Consider the following 27,727-nt stretch of genomic DNA (forward strand, 5'->3'; position numbering starts at 1 on the left):
TATTCTAAACTATTTTTTCCATAAGAAAGTCTTAGTAGCGTGCTTAAAATATCACAGACTAAACCTACTTGACTCCAACTCACTGAATCCCCAGTTTCCTCTCAACACCTCTCTCTATACCACATATTAAATTCATTCTTATCCTTCGGATTTGTGTTATTGAAGGAAGGGCTCTGTGCCCTATTTTTCTTACATGCCCCCAGAGGTCCAAATGAAATGTAACACCCTGTAGACTAAATATAACTAAACTGTTTTGCCATTAAAAGGACGTGATACAGTGTAGAAGCAATTTGAAATATGTTACTTTGCTTAGTAAGCATATTAAATTTGACAGAGACTTCAAAGCATAAGCTACAAAGGAAGGGAAGAGTAGATAGATGGGAAACTACCTCTGTGATTTAAAAAAATATAAATTTTGATCACCAAAGGGCTACTATGTAAACAACTTTTCAGCACTTCCTGTGTGTCAAGTTTTTTATATAAGTTAATTACTGACACAGTAATGCTGAGAAACAAACTACCCCAAAACTCAGTGGCTTAAAACAATAAGCATTAGCTCAGCAGTCTATAGCTTGGTGATTTAGATTGGGCTCAGCTGGGTGGTTCTTCTCATAGGGCTTGGCCTACATGTCTGGGGACTGATTGGTTGTCAGCTTCAGTTGGAGTCGTAAGGTTAACTGGATCAGGTGTCTCTCACCCTCTAGCAGGCCAGCCCAGGCATGATTTCATGGTATTATCAGAAGGCAGGAACCCGAGCAAGTCCCAACGTCCAGGTGCTTTACAAGCCTCTGCTTGCATCATGTCTGCTAACATCCTATTAGCCAAAGTCAGTTGTATGGTTGAACCCAGGGACAGAGCAGGAGGAAGGGCACTCAGATTTACAGAGGAAAGAATCTGAATATGTGAAGAAATCAAGAATTAGAGCCATAAATGCCGTCTCCCCAGAGACTCTGTACTAATTTAATTGATTTCATCTCCTTTAACTTCACAATAGCTCTAAGAAGTTATTACTATTATCCCCATTTAATAAATGTGAATACTAAGGATAAGAGAGGGAAAGGCTAACTAACTAACTGGTAAAGGACAGAGCTACTAACTTCTTCTGCTCTAATATGTGATCTGTCCCCACACATTTCTAAGTTTCTTAGACCTTTATTATTTACCAAAAATACGGAAAATTATGGCAGAGAGAGAGAGATTTGGCACAATTCAGAACTGAAGAACCTAGTCGTCTTATTCCATTTGTGTCATGAATCTTTTCCAAAAAGAATGGATTTACTATATGTAAGTTATATACAAATAAAAGACAAAAGAAAAGAAAAAGAATCTGAGTTGACACCCAAAGAGAATACCAACTAGAGTTCTGGGAGGGAACCAGTCAAAATGACTCAAAAAAAAACATATGGAAAACTAATAAATAAAATACCAAAGAACATTCTGAAAAGTCAGAGTATTGAAAGTCATTTGTCTTTCCAGATACTGCAACACATTAAAAAGTTACAATAATTTTTAAAAGTACTGTCATGTGAATTGACAGACAAATCAAACAGACCAGAAAGCACAGAAGTAAGCCAGAATCCACATAGGAATTTAGACTGTGATAAAGGTGGCAATTCAAATCAGTGAGGAAATGATGGATTGCTTCATAAATGATGCTGTGGTAACTGGATAGTCCTCTGAAATTTTTATTATATTTCTGCAATACCTTACACTATAAAAATTTTACATCTATCAATGATGTAAAAGTGAAATGAAACAGTAATAGCATGTGAACAAAATATGAGAGTACGTTTTAAACACATGCAAAATGAAGGAAGATATTTTTAGGTTTGACATAAAACCCAAGTCCCACTGCAACCCAGTCAAGGGACTGTGGAACACACCTCAGAATTATCCCACTGAGGAGGGAGGAGGCCAAGTTATTTATCCAGAACTCCGGGAGCATTAATTTCCAGCACTTGTGGCTATTGCAAGGAACCTCCACAGTAGGCCAAAGGGATATAAGAGGGCACCAATGGCATCTGATAAATATGGGAAACAAAAATGTTATGGGTCATTCTTTAGGTGAAATAGTGAGAGATAACTCTCCTACTTCCATGCCTTCGTTCTGCACTCATGAAATCTGGTTGTGGGAGGATGAGCACCAAATGTTGATTGCTTGTTCAAAGTATGTGGAACATCTTGTAAGACAGCCCTCCAGATTGTAAAAGGTTTGGTCTTGCAGCTACCACCATAGTTGGATCTTGCAAAGGCCATCCCACCTTTTTTTTTTTTTTTTTTTTTGCAGTACGCGGGCCTCTCACTGCTGTGGCCTCTCCCATTGCAGAGCACAGGCTCCGGACCCAAAGGCTCAGCGGCCATGGCTCACGGGCCTAGCCACTCTGTGGCATGTGGGATCCTCCCGGACCGGGGCACGAACCCATGTCCCCTGCATCGGCAGGCGGACTCTCAACCACTGCACCACCAGGGAAGCCCCATCCTACCCTTTTTAAGGTCAGCTTTTCCTGGGTGACAGGATTCACAGTAAGACCAGTGAACCCCACGTGTATGTGCCTATTGCCTATCTTCTGCAGTAAAATGAGTTCTTTGTTCAGAAGCAAGACCACCTTTGGACCATCAGGCCATGATGCCCAAGTAGAAGAGCTGCTTGAATTTCAACTTGAACCAGTTACAGAGCCTCTCTAGCTTTGGGCCACGCTCATGACCACCATCTTTAAGGGTTACTTGGCAATAGGTTGGAGCATTGTGCCTCTTTCTTAATGTCAGAGAATGTAACATGATGCAAACTGTCTTTCACTTTGAAGGGGACATCTTGAATGTCTCACAAATCTCCAGAATCTTCACTGAGATTCACTGAGGTCTCTGAATTCTCATGAGATTTATCACCACCTTATGGCACATATGTGTTTTATCAAGGTATCTCGGGTACTTGATACTTTTTGCTCAATCAGCATGATCTAATCAATAGAGCCATGCCCTATGGGATGATGAAGTGATCGAGGTCTCTACAGATAGATTAAGGCAGCCAACAGGATGTCAGTAAGGATGTGTGGCTGCTGGATAAAAGCAAACTGCATTGAGTGGTGTCTACTTATTGGTTAGGAAAAGCGTGTTTGCCAGATTGACATCTGCATATCAGGCTCCAGGGACTGTGTTGATTTGCTCCATAAAAACAGATTACATCTGTAACAGCATCTGCAGTTAGAGCCACTACCAGTTAAGTTTCCTAAAATCCAGCTCTTCTCCCAGACCTCCAGCACTCCTGCACAGCCCAAACGGAGGAGGTTAAATAGGGAGACAATTGCAATCAATTCTCACACATTTTCCAGGTCCTTGATATGGTCATTAATTCTGTAACTCCTCCTAGGATGTGGTATTGCTTTGAAGCGGGGCTCCCACATAGCCCATCTTTCCATAGTAGCCCTCATTCCAGGAGTCAGAGAATAAGTGTGGAAATTTTTTCAATTGCCAGATTATGCATTCAGGAACTAGACAAATAAACTCAGGGTCTAGTGTGAGACAAATTCTAATCAAAACTCTCTTATGTCGCTAAAATCCCACAACACCCAGTCTGACCAGTGGACCTGTTGTCAGGGTCCCCAGGAAACTCTGGATACTGAGATGCTTGTGGTGCCCATACAACATTGCTTCTGACCAAGGAACTCTTTTAACCAAGAAGAAAAGTAATGAGCTCACACTCATGGGATTCTACTCAAAGACAATATCCAGAATTGCCCCCAAATCTGGTATCCCTCTTTCCTCCTTGCACAGGCACCTTGGCAGGTCAATGCAGAACTCTTTAGGGAAGGCTAAGAAATGTATAATACACATAGGTGGTAATGCTGTGTGACCTTTTTTAAAGGAATGAGTCTCCCCTGCATTTAGGGGTTTAGAGTCTGTGAACTGGCTCAGATAGGGAAATTTGGTGGGGATCTGAGTGTCCTCTGGTGAATAGTCACCAGGCCTAAAGTTTTATCAGTTATATAAATCAGGCCTTAGAAGGTTGCCCATATAATTCAGTACTAGAGATGAATGATCCATTATCTAGGACAAAAGATTTCTGAAGGGAAAACCATTTTGATCACTGATCTGGCCCTGCTGCCTCTTGCAGTGACCACACCCAGCTTAGCTCTCATGGTTAACTAGGCCTCTGTCATTCTGGGATCTCACCATCCTCACTGCATTCAAGAATCCCATTCCAATGGCAGGACCTCCCACCTTCATCCCGGGCTCACTGTCAGAGCCAGTTTCCTATCTAGAACACTATCTGCAAGGGAGCCTGGGAAACATCATTTTTAGTTTTCTAACTCCTGTGACACAGGAAGAGGCTTGGAATGGATGCCAAATCCAATATATGAGAACTTTACAAGAGAAAGAGCATTTTCTGTGAATTTGGAGAAAAGGTTGAGCTTATGCTCATGAGTAAGATAGATGAATGGATTAGGAATGTATGCAGGGTGTACAGAGAAGCTTCTTCAGTCTAAATGGGTAGGGAACATGTCCTTTTGTAAAACTGGCCTTTTGATCTCCTCAAAAATAAGTATAAGAGGACACATACAAAGCAAAGACCTACCAAATACAAACTTTTGCAGTCAATAAAAATCATGTTTGCAAAGAATATTTAATGGTGTGAGAAAGTGCTGATTATATCACACTGAGTGAAAAAGGGGTTATACAAGAGCATATATACATTTTTAAATCTTTTAAAAATAAATTTATTTATGTATGTATGTTTGGCTGCACTGGGTCTTCATTGCTGTGCGTGGGCTTTCTCTAGTTGCAGCGAGCGGGGGCTACTCTTTATTGGGGTGCACTGGCTTCTCATTGCAGTGGCTTCTCTTGTTGCAGAGCATGGGCTCTAGGTGCCCGGGCTTCAGCAGTTGTGGCACGTGGGCTCAGTAGCTGTGGCTCGCGGGCTGTAGAGCACAGGCTCAGTAGTTGTGGCGCATGGGCTTAGCTGCTCCGCAGCATGTGGGATCTTCCCCGACCGGGGCTCGAACCCGTGTCCCCTGCATTGGCAGGCGGATTCTTAACCACTGTGCCACGAGGGAAGTCCCGAGGATATATACATTTTAAATTAGTGTGTGGATGTGTATACACACATGTACTGTATACACATATGTTACACACTCATATACTGGAAGGAAGCATCTCAAACTGCTAAAAGTGGTAGCAGAACCACAAATGACAATATATTTTTCTTTTAAACATTTTTCCAAAATTTTTGCAATTATGTCATTTTAAAAGTTAGAATTACTTTATAAAAAATATTATACCACAAGAAAATGGAATAGCTAATGAATGTGTTTTGGTTAAAGTCTAAAAACGACTAGTGTCATCATTATTCTACAACCCTAGAATTTATTTTCTAACATAGTGTAAAAAGAGAACACTTTAAAAATTAGGCCCAGGATTGGGAGAGAAAAATGTGTTTCTAAAACCTTTAGTTTGGGCTTGATCTCAGAATCATGGAAGTAAAAACTAAACTCTGGACACTTAGCCTGATTTCATGTTTGACTGTATCAATAAATCCTCCCATTGTTTTTAAATGAAAACATAGATGAACTCCTAATATCCAAAACAAACGTAAGTGAAGCGCTTCATTTGAAACCAAACCCTCTAGCAGGATGCTTAACTTTATGAAAATCCACTTGAAAGCCACTGACCTAGTCCAACCCATCATTTTCCAGATGAAGGGATCTCCAGAGGGAAGGGGCAAATCTACCCTATAACCAAAGGTCAGATAAGAGGATGTCCCCATGATACACGCAGGAGTCTATGGTCAGGTGCCTCTTATCACCATTCAAGGCATGAAGTCCAAGATACAGAAGGAAATCACGTCTCAAAGGACTGTGAGAGGGCAAAGACAAGGGTCCAAACCATGCGGTTGCCTTGAAGGATCAGAAGGCAGGGACAGAATGCAAGGGCCAGCTGCTGCTTTTCTGAGACTCTCGTGATGGTTTACAAAAGTACTGCAGGTTGGTTTAAGGAGTTGGAATGGCGCGGACCTGCAATAGCTTGCTGATGGCCACATGACCCTTAGGACTAAAAACCACATGTCCCAACTCAGTAAGATGGCCTGGCTAATTCACACACACACACACACGCCTGCCTGCAAGTAATCCTCATAAACTTCACGCTCCCATATCCACCTAACTTGAACAGTCTTTACTCAGCGTACTGCCAATCCAGTGGATAATTTCATTCATTTTCCTACTTGGCATCTCCTTAGTGCTTTCCTTTGCCCATCTTCTCAGAACTCTACAGCCCTCTCCCATTGCATCAATTAGCATCTAGCTATGGTGATAAAACTTTGGTGTGCTTGATAATCATCTGAGAAGCAGGATTAAAACAATGATGTGGGGTCCCAATTCCAGAGGACCTGGGGAAGGAGAGGGTACAATTTTACATAGATGGCCCTTGAATCACAGTTTGAGATACACTGAACAATATGGTCATGATTCTCAGTCTCCAGTCCAGTCTTTCTCCAGGGCTCAAGGCCTAAAATATCAACTGCCTGATTAATTTGGACAAATTCTCTCACGGTAAATTCATCATGCTCTTATCCACCCACCCCCAAATCTACTGTGTCCTTTCCCCGCTTGCTGTGGTCCTCTACAACTGTGAGCCCATTGTTGGCCTTTGCTATCTCTTCTCCCTCACTCATTTCTAATGGCTTAAGCTCATCCAAAGACAGGAAGAGCCACTGACTTTATACTGATCTGTCATCCCCAAATTTCTGAGTCCAATCATTGCAATGGCTGCTACCTGCTTCAATGAAGGGAAGGAGAAAGTACAGGAATAAATATATGACTAGTTCCATGCCCTTGTGAGTTTCCCAAAACACTATTATAAAAGGCAATTTGGTAGTCAATTTTTATTGAAGCTTCAGGACTAATTGAGGGACAGGGAGTAAAAGCAGTGAGCAGGGTTGTTATACAACTGATTGCTTAAAACTGAATATTGAGCAGCCTTATTCTCAAAAATCCTTCAGTCAATCCCCTCCCCACCTTCTTCTCTTCTATTCAGGCCACACCTCCTTCCATGTGGTTCTGGCTCCCTTTGAGCTTTCCTTCCTCTCCTCCACGTGCACCATCTGACACTCCCACTTCGTGGGCATAGCTCCTGCAAAGCAGAGGAGCTGTCCTTACCTCACCCAAGCCCATCCCAGTCACAACTGGAGAGCAACCTCCACAACTAGAGTGAACCGTCAGTGGATTTTAAATACAGAGATGTTTCTCCTTCAGGAAAAAAACTGCTGCCAGCTCTTAATCCAACAATTTTTTCTCCCTGTGTCATATCATTACTTGGCTCTTCTCAAATTGCTTTAGTATTAGCCACAGTCTGACCACAATGGTATTTTTTATTCCTTTCGTCTTGTGAGGGTGGTTGTCAGCTGCAATCAGGTGTTAATGAGCCTGGCCTGGGGTTCAAGGCTCCTGAGTAGTAGTTAGCTTTGTACTGGTCCCAGGTGGTAGTCCTTTCCTCCCTCCTGTTAGCAACATTGCCAATGCATGTGGTTTATTACAAGGAAGACCAATGTGGGGGAAAAAAGAGGGGGGTGTGGGGAGACCTTTTTCTCATTAACCCTAAAAGATCAAAAAAAAGAACTAGAACCCCTATTTCACTGAGAGTTCTGGTTAGTGAATTTTTATGGTAATATTTAGTGGCTCCTGGTGGCCTAGGGTTTCCTTGGTAAAATTAGGTTGGTTCTTGTTAAATCTCTTCTTAGACAAGGCAACAGGCTCTGCTTGTCCTTGGTAATAATTATAATTAGCACTTTCTATTGAAGGTAGCCTTGAAGAAACTATGCTTTCAATTTTTTAATTTAAAATCTAAGACCTTACATGTGCCAACAATGGATATATCAATGGCAGAACAGAGCCCTTGCTTCACCTGGAAACAGGCTAGACAGGCATGTTTATTTCTAAAGAAAAAAAAATTTTAAGTCATTCAGCAATCATCTATGAGTAGGGAGAGATAAGGCTGATGGTCTGATGACCATTTTAACAGGGACTGAACCAATTATAGACATAATTTTGTTAATGTGATTTGTTGATGATGTCAATATAAGAGAAGATATGGTCTGTATATTTCTGTAAGGACTTTTCTTAGCTCCAGAACTATCTGGGTAATTTTGAGGAACATACTATCCAGTAGGGTCCTTGGTTTCAACATTTATCAAATGAGGGAATTAATATTTCTAGATCTCTCCATTGCTCTATGACCCTTTTGCCCCCCACCAAAATTTTTTTTCAGTAGGACTAGCAATACAGCCTGTTCCAGTGAATAACATAAACCCTCAGGCCTCTGTGCCATTCTTATGTTGGACAAATTCAAAATTGCTCTTCTACTTCCATTAAGTGGTCCTTTTTGGGATAACGGATCCTTTTGAGAAGCTGATGGATGCTATGAAACTTCTCAGTTTGGAAAAAAAATAAGAGGAATCTATACACAAGTACACAACATAGTACATATGGTTTTAGAAGATTCACTGACCTCCTGAAGCCTGTCAATGGACTTTGTAAAGGGCCACAGGCTCCTGTTTTTTAAACTCTGGACTAAATGTTAACTTTCAGATTCCATCCTTAGGAATGAAGATGTAAACAAGGTCTGTCAATGGGCTACGGGATATAGTAGGTTCCAAGAAGTCTCTGGAATTCTATGCAAAATTATATGAATCTGTGTTCAAGAAGAGGGCCTCCAGTTTTCATCAAACCCTCAAAAAGGATCTATGACCACAAGAAGTTTAAGAATTACTATTAAAGTTAAATTGCACCTGGAAAATCCACTGAATTACTACTTAATTAACACAACGATAGGAATAGGGCCCAAAGGTGTGTGGGAATGGAAATCTAGCTAGAAAGATGTTAAGAGTTGTCCAGGAAAACATAAGGAGGGCCTGATCTGAGGATGACAGTGGAAACAGAAAGGAAAGAATGAATGACAAAGGCATCTTTTAGACAGCCAATCCCACCCTCGTGTGCTTTGTCATGAATGGGTTTCCATGGATGAGTGATCCTCTTCCATCACTGGGTATTTTTAGCTCTATCTACAAGTTATCCCTCCTGAGGTAGGGGTTCCATTTTCCTTCTGGCCTTATAGCTTTCTGAAACATAATACATAAATAATTCATCCCTAATTTTGGAAGGATAACTTGAGGCTCCTGATGTATGGGTGAGGAATAGAAAATGTTTTGCTGAGTTTGATTTGAGAAGCAGTATAGAGAAAAAGAAGACTCAGCTATGGGGAAAAGTGGCTTGAGAAGCTACTGGGGGAAAAGGATTTCTGCGAGAGAGAGAAGAGAGATGAATCTTTAGCAAAAGGAACTCTGGAGAAAAGCAAAGATGTTAAAAGAAAAGGAATATTTAAGAAGCTATGCTGTGTGGCATGCAATAGAATGCTTTACAGTACTTTCTTACTGATGCTTTAGTAAAGTCCACATCATGTAGATTGGCATAAACCCATAATCTGGACTAATGGTTTTCAATCTTGCCTATACATTATAACCACCTGAGGAACTTCTAATCAATACCCACAGTGTTGGCCCCATCCCAGATATTCTGATATACTGGGTTGGCCAAAAAGTGCCTTTGGTTTTTAAGTAAAAATAAAAGATACATTTTTCACTTTCACCAAGAATTTTATTGAACAACGTATTCACCCTTTTGTTCCACTACCTTCTGCCATTTTTCGGGCAACTTCATAATTCCATCTTCCCAAAACTTTTTATCTTTTTGAGCAAAGAACTCTTCCAGGTGCCTTGTACAGTCTTCCAGGGAATTGAAATTTTTTCCATTAAGAGAATTTTGTAAAGAAATTTTCCATTAAGATAATTTTGAAAAAAAAATTTTCCAAAATAAATGGAAATCCAAAGATTCAATGTCTGGTGAATACGGTGGATGAATCAGAACTTCCCAGCCAAGGTGTAACAGTTTTTTGCCTGGTCATCAAAGAAACACGCGGTCTTGCGGTATCCTGATGGAAGATTATGCGCTTTCTGTTCACTAATTCTGGATGCTTTTCGTTGAGTGCTGCTTTCAGTTGTTCTAACTGGGAGCAGTACTTGTTGGAATTAACCATGTGGTCTTCCGGAAGGAGCTCATTATAGAGGATTCCTTTCCAATCCCACCATATACACAACATCATCTTCTTTGGATGAAAACCGGCCTTTGGTGTAGTTGGTGGTGGTTCATCCACTTGCCCCACGATCTCTTCCATTCCACATTATTGTACAGTATCCACTTTTCATCACCCACCCGTCACAATTTGTTTTTAAAACAGAACATTTTCATCACGTTTAAGTAGAGAATTCAATGAGGAAATACTGTCAAGAAGGTTGTTTTTCACTTGACTTACGTGGAACCCAAACAGCAAAGCGATGAACGTAACCAAGCTGGTGCAAATGATTTTCAACACTTGATTTGGATATTTTGAGTATCGGCTATCTCCCACATGGTATAATGTTGATGGTTCTCAATTAATGTTTTGACTTGATCGCTATTAACTTCAACTGGTCTATCCAACCACGGGGCATCATCGTCCAGCAAGAAATCTCCAGCATGAAACTTCACAAACCACTTCTGACATGTTCAATCAGTCACAGCACCTTCTCCATACACTGCACAAATCGTTTTTTGCATTTCAGTTGTGTTTTTACCTTTCTTGAAATACTAAAGCATAATATGCCAAAAATGTTGCTTTTTTTCTTCCATCTTCAATATTAAAATGGCTACACAAAAATTCACCAATTTTGATAAGTCTTTTTTTAAACGCACACTGATATAACAGCTGACGCATACAATCTAACAAAATTGTTTCGAATGAAGTTAAAAACAACTAAGCGCTACTGGAGCCATCTTACAGATAAAACCAAATGAACCTTTTGGCCAACCCAATATTTGGTCTCAAATGGGGCCTCAGCATCAGTATTTTTAAAAGTTCTCCAGGTAAGCTAATGTGATTTTGAAACCAATGGTCTAGGGTTCGGAATAGCGGTTTTCAATCATCCTCTGATTCCAATCATCAGAATCATCAGGTGAAATTTTAAGCAATATGGAGGCTCTCAGACCAATTAAATCTGAATCTCTGGGCATGAGAGTTTTTTCAAAAACTCCCAGGTGATTCTGAGGCAACATGAAGTTGTAGAACCAATGGCTGTAGAAGAAAATTATACCAGGGCCTAAAAGGCAGGATGAATCCATTAAGAAGCCATATATACTGCTTCTTATTGGCACTAAATAACTAGTTCCCTGCCCTTGGTGTCTCACCCTCAGAAGGTATTTATCAACATTTTACTTCTAGGCCAAGTAAATGAAAAAGAGAGTAAGAACCTACCCAACACTGAAACTACCCTCTGGATGAAAAAAGAGCTAAATGTTTGGGATAAACGAAAACATCCAACACAACCCTTGTTTTGCTTAAATAATTAGCCCTTTAACATTGGTTTCTTATTAAAAATCATTCACAGTGGTAAATGACAGGAACTGTGGTTTATAGTGATATAGGGTAAAAGAAAAAGAAGACTACCTTTAGAAGAGCTGAGGGCCTTTCCTCATTGGCACCTTGTAAAATCATGAAGGCTTTTGTTCCACAGCCAAAAGGCTTTCCCATAACTCACCTCACAGTAGCAGGGGACATTTAGCACTGTCACAATGTAAGTATTTGGGGCTCAGATTTATACAGAAGCATAAACACGCACACACACACACACACATACATGTATACACACATAATATCTTAGATATATTCATAAGCATACTCACACGTGCGCACACACACACTCATATGATTCCTTTTAGCTGATTCTGTAAATTCTTTTCTTGTTCGTAATATGTGGAAGCAGTTAGCTGGTACTACAGTGACTATTCCAATTTTTAGGGCAATGAAACAGGTTGCCTGCAAGCCATAAAGACTCTTTAATTTTTAAAAAATGCCAGTGTTTTGTTTTTTGGCAAAATTTGTTCCTTACTTGCAGAGGACAGAACTGTAATTGTACAGTAAACCTGCATTTTGTCACTCTGAAAGCTGCTGGCATGCCATTTGTTCAAGAACATGACACTATGGTTATCCTCCTAGTACCTGAATTCTAATCAATTTTCAGGGTTGTAGTTTCAGTATGAAAAAGAAAACAGAAAGAAAGGATGAATCAAAAGTCTAATCCTGAGAACTGAATAGAGCTAGTGAGAGCCCATGGGCCATTCTAGAGAAAGGAAGATAATCTTTAATTACTCTAGAACAGCTCAAACTTAGCCCTAAGTCCAAGAGACCAATGCCATTGAGTTAAGAAGATCAGATTGATTGTAAAACTATCTACGTAGCAGGAAGTATACTGATATGAAAAATGCCTTTATACTGACACATGGAATATAATTCAGGCAGGATGTGTTTTGTTTTGTTTTACCATAACAAAGTAATAAAATGAAAACCCAATCATGATACCAACATGATACCAAGCCATTATGGAACTTTTTTTTTTTATTGAGTCTGAATACAATGGCAGAATTTCGTGCCACTTTTTAAAAGCACTACCTATTTTGATTCAGTGACAAAAACAAATTTGTTTCCAGGGACAGTGGTTACTTTCCTTTTGCTTCTGTGAGTCAGGACAAGAGGGGAATTCAATCAGCCATGTGTGTACTGAATGCACAGAGGAGACAGGAGAAACCATCCAGCTGGGGAACTACATGGTGAAAGGCGTGGGGTAGGGATGAGCAGAGAACCATGGAAGGCAGGATGAAAGGACGCTAGTGAGACATATGTTGGAATTCTGGAGAAGATATATAATCTCCATGCCTCAGTTTTCTCATCTGTAAAATGGGGATACTAATAATATCTACTTCATGGAGTTGTGAGAAGGATTAAATGAGTTAATACATGTAAAGGGCTTAGCACAGCCTCCATAAATATTAGCCTCTATTAGTCATCTTTGACTCATCCTTCGTCTACCTAATACATCCAGCTCATTTCCAAGACTTACAGATTCTATCTTCACAATATCTCTTGCATCACCTCCATGTTTTTCATTTCCACCGCTGCTTTCCTAGTGCTGGCAGGTCCTCACTATTTCTGATCTGAAATTCTGTAGCAACCTCCACAATGGCCTCCTCACCCTCACTTCTGGTCCGTTGTGTACACTGAGACCAAAGTATTGATGAGAACCACAGATCACAGCCCTCCACTGTGCAAATAGCTGGGAGTGCCCTGTGTCCATAGAATGAAGAATCTGGTACTAAGGCTGTGCACCCTTCGGCCCCCAGCAGGCTTCCCCGCTCTGTCTCCCACTACTGTCCGCAGTGTCCTCTATATATCAAGCCTAAGCATGAGGCACACATCTGAAAAAAACACTGGGCGTTCCCCACACTGTTTCCTGTGTTCAGCACGGGCTACATCCGGGCTGTCCCTCTCTTCTCTCTCCCCCACTCCCTCCCTACCACCCCATCTGAACATTTCTGCTTGTTAAAATCATACCCATTCCTTCTGTTTGAGCTTAAATGCTACCTCATCTGTGAACCAGCCTCCCTCCGGCTCAGCAACCAGATATAATGTCTCATCCTTGAATCCTTAAAGCACTTTCTGAATATTTCTCTAAAGTAATCCCCCCCCCACTATGGTACAATCATGGGTATTTGTGTAATCTTTTTTTTTTAACATCTTTATTGGAGTATAATTGCTTTAGAATGTTGTGTCAGTTTCCGCTGCATAACAAAGTGAATCAGCTATATGTATACATTTATCCCCATATCTCTGCCTTCTTGCGCCTCCCTCCAACTCTCCCCATCCCACCGATGTAGGTGGTCAGGAAACACTGAGCTGATCTCCCTGTGCAATGCAGCTGCTTCCCACTAGCATCTATTTAACATTTGGTAGTGTATATATGTCAATGCTACTCTCACTTCGTTCCAGCTTACCCTTCCTCCTCCCGTGTCATCAAGTCCATTTTCTACATCTGCGTCTTTATTCCAGTCCTGCCCCTAGGTTTGTCAGAACCTTTTTTTTTTTTTAGATTCCATATATATATGTTAGCATACAGTATTTTTTTTTTCTCTTTCTGACTTACTTCACTCTGTATGACAGACTCTAGGTCCATCCACCTCACTACAAATAACTCATTTTCGTTTCTTTTTATGGCTGAGTAATATTCCATTGTATATATATGCCACATCTTCTTTATCCACTCATCTGTCGACGGACACTTAGGTTGCTTCCATGTCCTGGCTATTGTAAATACAGCTGCAATGAACATTTTGGTACATGACTCTTTTTGAATTATGGTTTTCTCAGGGTATATGCCCAGTAGTGAGATTGCTGGGTCATATGGTAGTTCTGGGTCATATGGTAGTTTTTTAAGGAACCGCCGTACTGTTCTCCATAGTGGCTGTATCAATTTACATTCCCACCAGCAGTGCAAGAGAGTTCCCTTTCCTCCACACTCTCTCCAGCATTTTTTGTTTCTAGACTTTTTGATGATGGCCATTCTGACTGGTGTGAGATGATATCTCATTGTAGTTTTGATTTGCATTTCTCTAATGATTAGTGATGTTGAGCATCCTTTCATGTGTTTGTTGGCAATCTGTGTATCTTCTTTGGAGAAATGTCTGTTTAGGTCTTCTGCAAATTTTTGGATTGGGCTGTTTGTTTTTTTGATATTGAGCTGCATGAGCTGCTTGTATATTTTGGAGATTAATCCTTTGTCAGTTGCTTTGTTTGCAAATATTTTCTCCCATTCTGAGGGATGCCTTTTCATCTTATTTATGGTTTCCTTTGCTGTGCAAAAGCTTTGAAGTTTCATTAGGTCCCATTTGTTTATTTTTGTTTTTATTTCCATTTCTCTAGGAGGTGGGTAAAAAAGGATCTTGCTGTGATTTATGTCATAGAGTGTCTGCTTATGTTCTCCTCTAAAAGTTTTATAGTGTCTGGCCTTATGTTTAGGTCTTTAATCCATTTTGAGTTTATTTTTGTGTATGATGTTAGGGAGTGTTCTAATTTCATTCTTTTACATGTAGCTGTAGCAGTTTTCCCAGCACCACTTATTGAATCAGCTGGCTTTCCTCCATTGTACATTCTTGCCTCCTTTAACAAAGATAAGGTGACCGTATGTGTGTGGTTTTATCCTCTGGGTTTTCTATCCTGTTCCATTTATCTATATTTCTGTTTTTGTGCCCGTACCATACTGTCTTGATTACTGTAGCTTTGTAGTATAGTCTGAAATCCAGGAGCCTGATTCCTCCAGCTCCATTTTACTTCCTCAAGATTGCTTTGGCTATTTGGGGTCTTTTGTGCTTCCATACAGATTGTGAAATTTTTTGTTCTAGTTCTGTGAAAAATGCCAGTGGTAGTTTGATAGGGATTGCACTGAATCTGTAGATTGCTTTGGGTAGTACAGTCATTTTTACAATGCTGATTCTTCCAATCCAAGAACACAGTATATCTCTCTGTTTGTATAATCTTTAATTTCTTTCATCAGTGTTTTATAGTTTTCTGCATACAGGTTTTTGTCCCCTTAGGTAGGTTTATTCCTAGGTATTTTATTCTTTTTGTTGCAGTGTAAATGGGAGTGTTTCCTTAATTTCTCTTTCAGGTTTTTCATCATTAGTGTATAGGAATGCAAGAGATTTCTGTGCATTAATTTTGTATCCTGCTACTTTATCAAATTCATTGATTAGCTCTAGTAGTTTTCTGGTAGCATCTTTAGGATTCTCTATGTACAGTATCATGTCATCTACAAAGAGTGACAGTGTTACTTCTTCTTTTCCAATTTGGATTCCTTTTATTTCTTTTTCTCCTCTGATTGCTGTGGCTAAAACTTCCAAAACTATGTTGAATACTAGTGGTGAGAGTGGGCAACCTTGTTTTGTTCCTGATCTTAAAGGAAATGGTTTCAGTTTTTCACCATTGAGAACGATGTTGGCTATAGGTTTGTCATATATGGCCTTTATCGTGTTGAGGTAGGTTCCTTCTATGCCTACTTTCTGGAGAGTTCTTATCATAAATGGGGGTTGAATTTTGTTGAAAGCTTTTTCTGTATCTATTGAGATTATCATATGTTTTTTATCTTTAAATTTGGTAATATGGTGTATCACATTGACTGATTTGCATATATTAAAGAATCCTTGCATTCCTGGGATAAACCTCACTTGACCATGGTGTATGATCATTTTAATGTGCTGTTGGATTCTGTTTGCTAGTATTTGATTGAGGATTTTTGCATCTATATTCATCAGTGATAGTGGCCAGTAGTTTTCTTTTTTTGTGATATCTTTCTCTGGTTTTGGTATCAGGGTGATGGTGGCCTTGTAGAATGAGTTTGGGAGTGTTCCTCCTTCTGCTATATTTTGGAAGAGTTTGAGAAGGAAAGGTGTTAGCTCGTCTCTAAATTCTTGATAGAATTCACCTGTGAAGCAATCTGGTCCTGTGCTTTGTTTGTTGGAAGATTTTTTTTTTTTTTTTTTCAGTAAGCAGCCTCTCACTGTTGTGGCCTCTCCCGTTGCAGAGCACAGGCCCCGGACGCGCAGGCTCAGCGGCCATGGCTCACGGGCTTAGTTGCTCCGTGGCATGTGGGTTCCTCCCGGACCGGGGCACGAACCCGTTTCCCCTGCATCGGCAGGTGGACTCTCAACCATTGCGCCACCAGGGAAGCCCTGTTGGAAGATTTTTAATCACAGTTTCAATTTCAGTGCTTGTGATTGGTCTGTTCATATTTTCTACTTCTTCCTGGTTCAGTCTCAGAAGGTTGTGCTTTGCTAAGAATTTGTCCATTCCTTCCAGGTTGTCCATTTTATTGGCATAGAGTTGCTTGTAGTAATCTCTCATGATCCTTTGTATTTCTGCAGTGTCAGTTGCTACTTCTCCTTTTTCATTCTAATTCTGTTGATCTGAGTCATCTCCCTTTTTTACTTCATGGGTCTGGCTAATGGTTTATCAATTTTGTTTATCTTCTCAAAGACCCAGATTTTAGTTCTATTGATCTTTGCTATCATTTCCTTCATTTCTTTTTCATTTATTTCTGATCTGATCTTTATGATTTCTTTCCTTCTGCTAACTTTGGGTTTTGTTCTTATATCTCTAATTGCTTTAGGTGTAACAGTTGTTTATTTGAGATTTTTCTTGTTTCTTGAGGTAGGATTGTATTGCTATAAACTTCCCTCTTAGAAGTGCTTTTGCTGCATCCCATAGGTTTTGGGTCATCGTGTTTTTATTGTGATTTGTTTCCAGGTATTTTTTGATTTCCTCTTTGATTTCTTCAGTGATCTCTTGGTTATTTAGTAGCATATTGTTTAGCCTCCATGTGTTTGTATTTTTTACAGTTTTTTTTTCTGTAATTGATATCTAGTCTCATAGCGCTGTGGTCTGAAAAGATACTTGATATGATTTCAATTTTCTTAAATTTACCAAGGCTTGATTTGTGACCCAAGATATGATCTATCCTGGAGAATGTTCCATGAGCACTTAAGAAGAAACTGTATTCTGTTGTTTTTGGATGGAATGTCCTATAAATATCAATTAATTCTATCTTGTTTAATGTGTCATTTAAAGCTTGTGTTTCCTTATTTATTTTCATTTTGGATGATCTGTCCATTGGTGAAAGTAGGGTGTTAACGTCCCCTCCTATTATTGAGTTACTGTTGATTTCCTCTTTTATGGCTGTTAACATTTGCTTTATGTATTGAGGTGCTCCTATGTTGGGTGCGTAAATATTTACAATTGTTATATCTTCTTCTTGGATTGACCCCTTGATCGTCATGTAGTGTCCTTCTTTGTCTCTTGTAATAGTTTTTATTTTAAAGTCTATTCTGTCTGACATGAGGATTGCTACTCCAGCTTTCTTTTGATTTCCATTTTTTATGGAATATCTTTTTCCATCCCCTCACTTTCAGTCTGTATGTGTCCCTAGGTCTCAAGTGGGTCTCTTGTAGACAGCATATATATGGGTCTTGTTTTTGTATCCATTCAGCCAGTCTATGTCTTTTGGTGGGAGCATTTAATCCATTTACATTTAAGGTAATTATCGATATGTATGTTCCTATTACCATTTTCTTAATTGTTTTGGGTTTGTTGTTGTACGTCTCTTCTTTCTCTTGTGCTTCTTGCCTAGAGAAGTTCCTTTAGCATTTGTTGTAAAGCTGGTTTGGTGGTGCTGAATTCTCTTAACTTTTGCTTGTCTATAAACCTTTTAATTTCTCTGTCGAATCTGAATGAGATCCTTGCTGGGTAGAGTAATCTTGGTTGTAGATTTTTTCCTTTCATCACTTTAAATATGTCCTGCCAGTTCTTTCTGGCTTGCAGAGTTTCTGCTGAAAGATCAGCTGTTAACCTTATGGGGATTCCCTTGTATATTATGCGTCGCTTTTCCCTTGCTGCATTTAATATTTTTTCTCTGTATTTAATTTTTAATAGTTTGGTTGATATGTCTTGGCTTTAAAAATACATCATTTAGGAGCTTTGGAATGTAAGTATAAAAATGGGACTTTGTTTAGAGTGTTTGTGTGTGTGTGTGTTGCGCGCGTGTGCTTGTGCATGCACATGTTGGTGGTTTTGGTATCTAGTATCTTATAATGATTGAGCAGTTTTCTATCTACAATGAATACTTTAGAAGAGTTTACATAACATAGGACATATTAGCTCCTCTGGGTCAGAATATATCTTTAAATATACTTTCTTGTTCCCTCTGTAGTATTGGATTTTCAGTTTTACAGCCTTTTTTTGCTATTAGCATTACTCATTTATATTGGTATGTTTAAGTATATGTTAGATATTTAAGTATATATAGATATATAGGTATAAAAGAACAAAGTTTATATATTTTAAGTATTATTTTGCTAGATTTTAAAATATATTATAATAAAGCTTAAAGAAGCAGTGCCTCATTTGCCCATTTGTAATTTCATAAAGAATCAATATTGTAAAGAACAAATTGTACCCCTCTCTTCTTTGGAGATATGAAAGGATGAAAATTTATGTATTTTCATGTGTGTTTTCACCTGCTAGACTTGGGATTTGGAATTTTATATAAATAAACTAACTTATGAATATATTTTATATATTTATATAACAATTTTATAGAAATAAACTAATAATGTCTTTATTCAGGAGGCATTTGATCTCTGCAACCAAATGTTTGCCTTGTGGAAGTAAGGTGTTACTGGTTTTTTTTTTTTTTTTTGCTGCTTCTCTTACTTATAAGTTAATAAATGCACGTTGTAATTTGAAAAAAATATATACATATATATGTGTGTGTCTTGCATGTTTCTCCTGTAGGGGACTCTCTGCACTTCCTGGACTTGATTGACTATTTCCTTTCCCATGTTAGGGAAGTTTTCAACTATAATCTCTTCAAATATTTTCTCAGACCCTCTCTTTTTCTCTTCTTCTTCTGGGACCCCTATAATTCTAATATTGGTGCATTTAATGTTGTCCCAGAGATCTCTGAGACTGTTCTCAATTCTTTTCATTCTTTTTTTTTATTCTGCTCTGAGGTAGTTATTTCCACTATTTTATCTTCCAGGTCACTTATCCATTCTTCTGCCTCAGTTATTCTGCTATTGATTCCTTCTAGAGTATTTTTAGTTTCATTTATTGTGTTGTTCATCATTGTTTGTTTGCTCTTTAGTTCTTCTAGGTCCTTGTTAAACTTTTCTTGTATTTTCTCCATTCTATTTCCAAGATTTTGGATCATCTTTACTATCATTACTCTGAATTCTTTTTCAGGTAGACTGCCTATTTCCTCTTCATTTGTTTGGTATGCTGGGTTTTTACCTTCCTCCTTCATCTGCTGCATATTTCTCTTTCTTCTCATTTTGTTTAACTTACCCTGTTTGGGGTCTCCTTTCCACAGGCTGCAGGTTCGTAGTTCCCATGTTTTTGGTGTTTGCCCCCAGTGGGCGAGGTTGGTTCTGTGGCTTGTGTAGGCTTCCTGGTGGAGGGGACTGGTGCCTGTGTTCTGGTGGGTGGGGCTGCATCTTGTCTTTCTGGTGGGCAGGACTGGGTGCGGTGGTATGTTTTGGGGTGTCTGTGAACTTATTATGATTTTAGGCAGCCTCTCTGCTAATGGGTGGGGTTGTGCTCCTGTCTTGCTAGTTGTTTGGCATGGGGCATCCAGCACTGGAGCTTGCTGGCTGTTGGGTGGAGCTGGGTCTTAACATTGAGATGGAGATCTCTTGAAGAGCTCTCGCCGATTGATATTACGTAGGGCCAGGAGGTCTCTGGTGGCCCAATGTCCTGAACTCTGCTCTCCCACCTCAGAGACTCAGGCCTGACACCCAGCTGGAACACCAAGACCCTGTCAGCCACACTGTTCCTTGCTGAGCAGCAGCAGCAGCTGCTGCCAGGAGTGTCTGCCAGCTGCTGTCCCTGGGGGGCCCAAGGCATGGCAGGACATGGGTCATGGCGCCCCGAGTCTGCGGCACGGTTACCTGGGCTGGATTGCGTCTGGGGCCACCGCGGCAGCCGTGAGAACTGCAGGGCTGCCGCTGAGCGGGCCACCAAGTGGGCCGTGGCACGGACAGTCTGCAAACTCTCAGCCCTGGTGGGGCCGCACGCGGCATGTCCACACTCGGCCTGGACATTGCAGAAATGCTGCTCAGGGGCTCAGATGACCAGGGCGGGGTTCTGTCTGTAATTTCTTCCTATGCTCCCTTACTGACCTCTCCAACTTCTCCACGCTTCTGGGCATGCAGCTCCATCCTCCTTTTTTTACTGTGAGCTTTTTCAGGGCCTGGCCCTCTGTCTTACTGATCTTTGTCTCCACTGCAATACCTAACCTCTATGCTAGCACCAAGGCTACACTGAGAGCTCAATAAATGTTTATGGAATGAAAGACATGCATTGCAATTAAAAGTTGTTGATTTTGCAATGACCAATGTAAACACACAAAAAAACAAATGGTGGTTGGAATAACCCACTGTGAGAGACACAGTTGGTGTGTGAGAATTTGAGAATATATTTCCAGCATTGAACTGAGGCCACTTGACAAGTATATAATTATTGTGGAGGTGGTGCCACGTAGCCTCTTGAAGCACATGGAAGATATTCCTTAAGGAATTCTTTGCCCTTTGTCCTACTGTTTAATGAGGTTTCCCAGACACCTGGGTTCCTAGGAGAGAATAGACTATTCAATGGTAAATACCTATATCTTCATGACGTATGTATTTTCCATAGAAAATTAATAAATTGGTGCTTTGGTTTGCAAATTAATGCAGTGTGGAATCTTAATTCAAGGCCGGATCATTGCTGGCAAATTGCCAGAGTGTTCTAGCTGTGCAGGTTGCTAAGGTTTGGTCCTGCCCTTGGATGCCCTACTCAAGGCCTTAGAAGAAAGAACAAAAGGAAAACAAAAAACACCCTTTAAGAGCCCACCTCTCCTTTTATTAAAACAAGTCTAAATTCCCCTTTGGGCCTCAGACTACTTCTGGACCTACTGATTCACTCCAAGTCTTTATAAGTCATCTCTCCTCCCCCTCCACACTCTGCTCAGGGCCAAGTCTAAAGATCAAAGGAGAGGACATGAGAGTGAGGATCTCGGACTGGTAACTTAAAGTGATCTGCTGGCCAGGGAGGGAGAGCCAGTGTGTAACTTCTGCCCTCCCAGGCCCTCTGTTTTTCCTTTAGAGCCCTCCCAACCCTCCTTGCTCTCATGGAACCATCCCCACCTCTTTCTCAGGCTTGGTTTGTCTCTGGGTGGGAGTCTCTGAATGTCAGCCTGTGTGCATCTGTCTCTGCTAATCTGTGATGCTATTAAAGTCGTTAGGATTGTATATATCAATATGCAAATTTATGCAACAAATAATGCGTAACTTAGCATTTTACTTTTGAGCGAAAAGACAATACATGATTACTTACAGTGATTTTATGTCCCCCAGAAACTTCTGGTTATTGAAAAGACTTCTCTGCAACTCGTCTGGTGTAGTCCTTGTCTCTGTTGCTGCTCTGCCACCAAGAGAAGGCAGAGGGAACGTTACTGATAGGACTGAACATATTGGAATGGGCCCTAAAAAATAAAGCATAAAAGAGAGATGTACAAACTGCTAGCATATGGAAGCCAAGAAGGGAAACTTTAAGCGGAAGACACTGAGCATAATCATTTTTAAGTGGCACTGTGTGAGTGGGAAATGTTTCGCTAACGAGTCCTTAGAGAATTGAGTTCTACACTAGAAAAGGAGGAATCAATAATCTTAAATGACCTGAAAAGAAAGCAAATACATGCCAACACTCATCCACTCCATAGAATTAATGAGCAAAGCAGCCAAAGTTTGCTACATGGATCTAAGAAATTATAAGAATAGATTTTTCATGAAAGTAAAGTCCTTTTATTTTCTATTCATTTTATTACACAATAAATCAAGAAATTTAAAGGAGCTAGGTATTTTGAGAACCTCATTGTTTGAAAAAAGATCAGAAGTGTTTTTTTATTCCCAATCTTCTTCCCCTACTCTTCAAGGGCAGCCAAGGTCATTTCTCACTCCTAGGGCAGCCACATTCTGCACGGACAAACACTTAAGCTAATGATTCGGGGATTGTGTTTCTTTGTCAACTAGCCTCAAATTCATGATGTTTTAAACTATTCTCCAAGGAAGTCTGACTATCCAAGCAGCATGCCCCACACCTCTAAGGGAAGAAGCTTAGAGGAGCCTATCAGTGCAGGAGGGGGGTGCATGATCAGGACCAAGCAATAAGTGAGACGGGAGGCGAGAAGCAGCCTAGCCTCCACCCTGCATTTACCTGCAGAGATGTTTCGCCCTGCAGCTGACTCCGCAACACACCCAGTTTCTTTTCTTCTCTGCCTCCTTTTCTCTCCTTAGGTTCTCTAGAATCCCATCTGTCAGGGTTTTTTATGCTTCCACAACATGTCAGTTAGTATCCCTTTGGGTTATATGTAACAAAAAGCCAACTACAGAGGCTGAACCAAATTGAGCTTTATAAGCTGAATCAAAAGTCTAAGGGTCAGCAGACTAGGGCAGATACTTGAGGAAGTCATCAAGGGCCCAGGCTCCTAGTTTCTTGCTCCACTGTCCTTACTGTGTGCTTTCATCCCAAGGGTTGCAGGATGGGTACTCCACATACAGAAATGGTGTCTACATTCCAAGTCAGAAGAAAATGAAAGAGAAGGGAAAGGGCATAGGCCAGCTGAAACTATACCTTAGCAGATAAACAAAAACTTCCCTAGAGGTCCCTCCCTGTAGACTTCAATTATGCCACCAAATCTGGGTCACATGGTCACTCCTAGCGGCAAGAGACTCCTAAGGAGGTGAATATTTTTAGCTGGGCACATCATCATCCTAAATAAATTTGCATTTCTCTTTGTAAAAAAGAAGGAATGAATTTGGGTAAGCAATTAATTAATGAAGAATATTGGGGTGCACTTATCACATGCAGGTAGTCTTACAAGGTGTTACATGAAATAGAAAGGTGTCAGACAATCACATTACTTATTGTATAAACACTATGGGAGTTTGGGAAAGGGCAGGAATACTGTAAGACCTGGTACTGTCTAGAGTAGGAATCTGCAAGGTGAAAACTATTTTCCACATGAAAAGATGTTCAACATCATTGTCACTAGGGAAATGCAAATCAAAACCACAAGATACCACTTCACACTCACTAGGATGGCTATTATCAAAAAAAGCAGAAAATAAGTGTTGGTGAGGATGTGCAGAAATTGGAATCCTAATGCACTGCTGGTAGGAATGTAAGTGGTGCAGCCTCTGTGGAAACAGTTTGGTGGTTTCTCAAAAGGTTAAAATACAACTACTATGTGACCCAGAAATTCCACTCCTAAGCATAGACCCCCAAGGATTGGAAACAGGAACTCAGATACTTGTATGTCAAATTCACAGCAGCATTATTTACAATAGCCAAAAGACAGAAACAATCCAAGTATTCACCAACAGGTGCATGGCTAAACTAAATGTGGTTTATATGTTCAATAGGATGTAATTCTGCCATAAAAAGGAATGGAGTTCTGATACACAGATACACTTTGAAAACATTATGGTAAGTGACATAAGGCAGACACAAAAGGACAAATACTGTGTGATTCCACTTATATAAAATACCTAGAGTAGGCAAATTAATAGAGACAGAAAGTAGATTAGGGGTTATCAAGGGCTGGGGGGTTGGGAATGGGTAGTTTTGCCTGATGGCTATGTAATTTCTGTTTGGAGTGATGAAAAAGTTTTGGAAATAGATAATGCTGATGGTTGTGCAATATTGTAAATATAATTAATGCCACTGAATTGTACACTTAAATATGATTAAAAGGCAATTTTGGTTAACGTATTTTATATGATAAAAATGTAAAAATGGTATTTTGTAGTAATACTAAGATATCACTTGCCCCTTCTACACTCATTTTCTCCTGCATACCCAGCGGCATTTCCAAGGGGCTACAGGATGGGTGAAGACATCATCCCTCTGGTGCCTAATGGAATGTGTGTTTATGTGGTGCTGTGTTTAAAATATTCTCAGTTTTAATTTCCAAAATAATCAATATTGATTTCACCCACATAAACAAAGGCTTTTTAGGCTCCTCGATAATTTTTAAGGTCCTGAGACCAAAACGTTTAGATACCACATCTGTAGATTGTGCCTTGAGCAAAGCACCATTTAACAAAGATCGAATTGAAACGAAGGTCTGAGAGAGGAGGTATAATTTCAGCCAGACCCTGAAACCTGAGAGGGACTCAGGTAGGGAAGATCATAGGGGAGGATACTTCAACCTGGGACAACCATCCGAATCTGTAGACTCAATTTTTTTCCCCACCAAATACACTAGACAAATAACACTTATAATTGTGATATACTCCACCTCTTTTCTTCAGAAAAATGAGAATGCCATCAGCACAAGGACACCCTTACCAATGACCCTGACTCTGTTGATTACAGTAAAAAATGCCTCCTTTTGGGTGTTCTGGTCTCTTTTTTGTTTGTTTGTTTTCTTTGTGCGGTACGCGGGCCTCTCACTGTTGTGGCCTCTCCCGTTGCGGAGCACAGGCTCCGGACGCGCAGGCTCAGTGGCCGTGGCTCACGGGCCCAGCCGCTCCGCGGCATGTGGGTTCTTCCCGGACCGGGGCACGAACCCGCGTCCCCTGCATCGAGCAGGCGGACTCTCAACCACTGCGCCACCAGGGAAGCCCTGTTCTGGTCTCTTTAAATACCAAGGGGGCTGCATGTGACACCTGCTTTACCTTTAAAGTCACTTATAAGGAAAGACTTTTCCTTTATAAACAGCACCTCCGTGAGACTCCGTTTCCCCACCTGTCAAATGAGTGCAATAAACCAATCTCTGATGTTCCTTCCACTTCTAAATTTAAAACTGAAATTGTCACCAGCAAAGCCCGTTAATAATCCCTGGGATGTAAAAATAGAATCTGGGTAATAAAGTCTAACCTTTTTTTCTATTCTTCTCTTTGCCTTTGTGTTTAATTTCATTCGCTCACAGGGTGCCGCGAGCAGAGGCCTCGCACCCGGCACTTCAGACCCGAGTTCCTAGCGCCGACCGTCCGCACTGGACACCTCAGCTCACGGAAGGTGTACAAGAGCCGGACACGACACTGCGATTCAAGATGGCGGCGGCGGGCCGCGCGCAGACACGCTGCGCGCGTGACGCTTGCGTCTGGAGCGTGCGTAGCACAGCTGCGGCCCCCCGCCCTACGGAAGAGAGCCCTATAAAGCAGCCCCGCCCACGGCCTGTGGGGAGAGCATGCGCTGTGGCGCGTCAGCGCGCTCGGCTCCATTCTTTGATCAGAGAGTAAGGCTTTCCTTTGCTTCGGAACCAAACTCGGTCTCATTCTTTGGCTCGAAGGACACTGGGCAGGTGGACCCTTGCTGGGGCCCGACTCGGGAAGGTCAGTAACAGAATGAATGTCACCCGCTCTGCAATGGGCATAGAGGGACAAAAGAGCAGTGCCTGCCGCTTGGCTGCTAACGTCAGGCACGTGCACTTGTCAGGCCTGTGCTGGTTTCAGGAACATGCAGCCTGTGCAGCCAGACCGGGTCCCACACTTGGTTCAGTGCTCTGCTGCTGCAATCTTGAAATTCTAACAGTTCTTGAACAAGAGACCCTGAAGTTTCCTTTTGCACTGAGTCCTGCAAATTACATAGCTGGTCCTGTTATATAGGTCGTTATAGAAGAGTGATTAAGAACACAGATGCAGTGTAAGCATGTCTGGCCCCAATCCCTGGTCTACTGTTTACTAGCCGAGTAATTTTCACAAATGACTTTCTCTCTAAACCTCAATTTTAACCACAGGTAATGATGATGATGCAGCAACCTCATAGGGTAGCTGGAAGAATCCAAAAAGAAAATGCATTAAAAAATACTTAGTGGAGCACTCAAAATACAAGAGAGTATGCAGAAATATTAGCAATCATGACTTGCTACGTTTCATCTATTAAATTCATTCAATGAAATATTTATTGACCACCTACTATGTGCCAGACTCTCCTGGGCACTTGAGCTATGTCTGAGAATAAAATAGACAAGGATTCTCACCCTGCCAGAGCTTATGTTTTTCAGGGTAAGAGAAAAACTTGACAATGAGCACAATGAATATAACCAATGCTATAGTAGTTGAGAAGGAGGGAAGAGCTATGGATAAAAGAAAAAACAAAGCAGGATAAACAGGGAAGGAGAGATGTGGAGAGTAGTTTGCAGCATAAAATAGGGAGCTTCAGTGAAAAGACAAGATTTGAACAAAGACTTAAAGGAGGTAAAAGAATGCACTAAATGGATATCTGGGGGGAAAATATACTAGGAGGCATTTCCTGAGTAATGGGAGGGAGATGGAGGTGGGAATGCTTAAAGGCGGAGCCTCTGCTAAAGTGATGTCCTTCCCAGCGAAAGGCAGAGAAGTCTAGAACCATCCACCAGCACTCCTTGTCCACAGCAGTGAGGAAATACTGTGTAATTGGCAATTGCTAAAATGTTTACACAGTTGGGGACTGTAACTCCAGCATTTGCATGCCTTTGTCTGATAACAACCAGTTAGCGAAATCTCTCATTTTCTTACAGTTTAACTTTGAGAAATAAAGACGGAGACAGAAAATTCTTACAAATATTATTGCAGATAACCAAGAGAATAGTTTGAGCTAGGAAACTCAATATACAAATAATTGAGCTAGGATGGATCATGAAAGAGCAGACAAGGAGAGAGGACCAAGACCAGAACCAGGACAGAGGCGTAGCTTTCAGCCACACCTGGGAAAGGCTTTCACCTTGTTGATGGTGGAGGATGGTTAGTAGGGACCAGGACCACCCTACGTCCATCCTGTGTGCTATATGGTGGGTTTTTCATTGTAAACAATTCAGAAATTTCTGTGTTGTTTTAGAGTGGGAATCTGCTCTAATCAAGGTGTAATTAAGATCTGAACCAGATGACCCAAACTGGCAATTACCAGCAAAATTCTGGTATCTAGGCTGGATGTTCTAAAAAGCAACATTTATAGAAAGTATCCTAAACAAGGTACTATTCCTATTTGAGAATGCCAAGTGGCATGAAAGAATGAAAGAAAGAAAAAGAAAGAAAGAAAGAGAGAGAGAGAGAGAGAGGGAGGGAAGGAAGGAGGGAGGGAGGGAGGGAGGAAGGAAGGAAGGAAGGAAGAACGGGAGAAAGAAAAGAAAAAGGGACACATACAGTGATTAATTACTGTTTATACCATTTGATGCTTTTGTGGTCCAAGGGAAACCTGTAACTTTAAGATAAAAAAGATGCCCAGTGGGCAAATTGTCAAT

The sequence above is a fragment of the Tursiops truncatus genome, chromosome 10 (assembly GCF_011762595.2).
Source record: "Tursiops truncatus isolate mTurTru1 chromosome 10, mTurTru1.mat.Y, whole genome shotgun sequence".
NCBI classification, from domain to species: Eukaryota; Metazoa; Chordata; class Mammalia; order Artiodactyla; family Delphinidae; genus Tursiops; species Tursiops truncatus.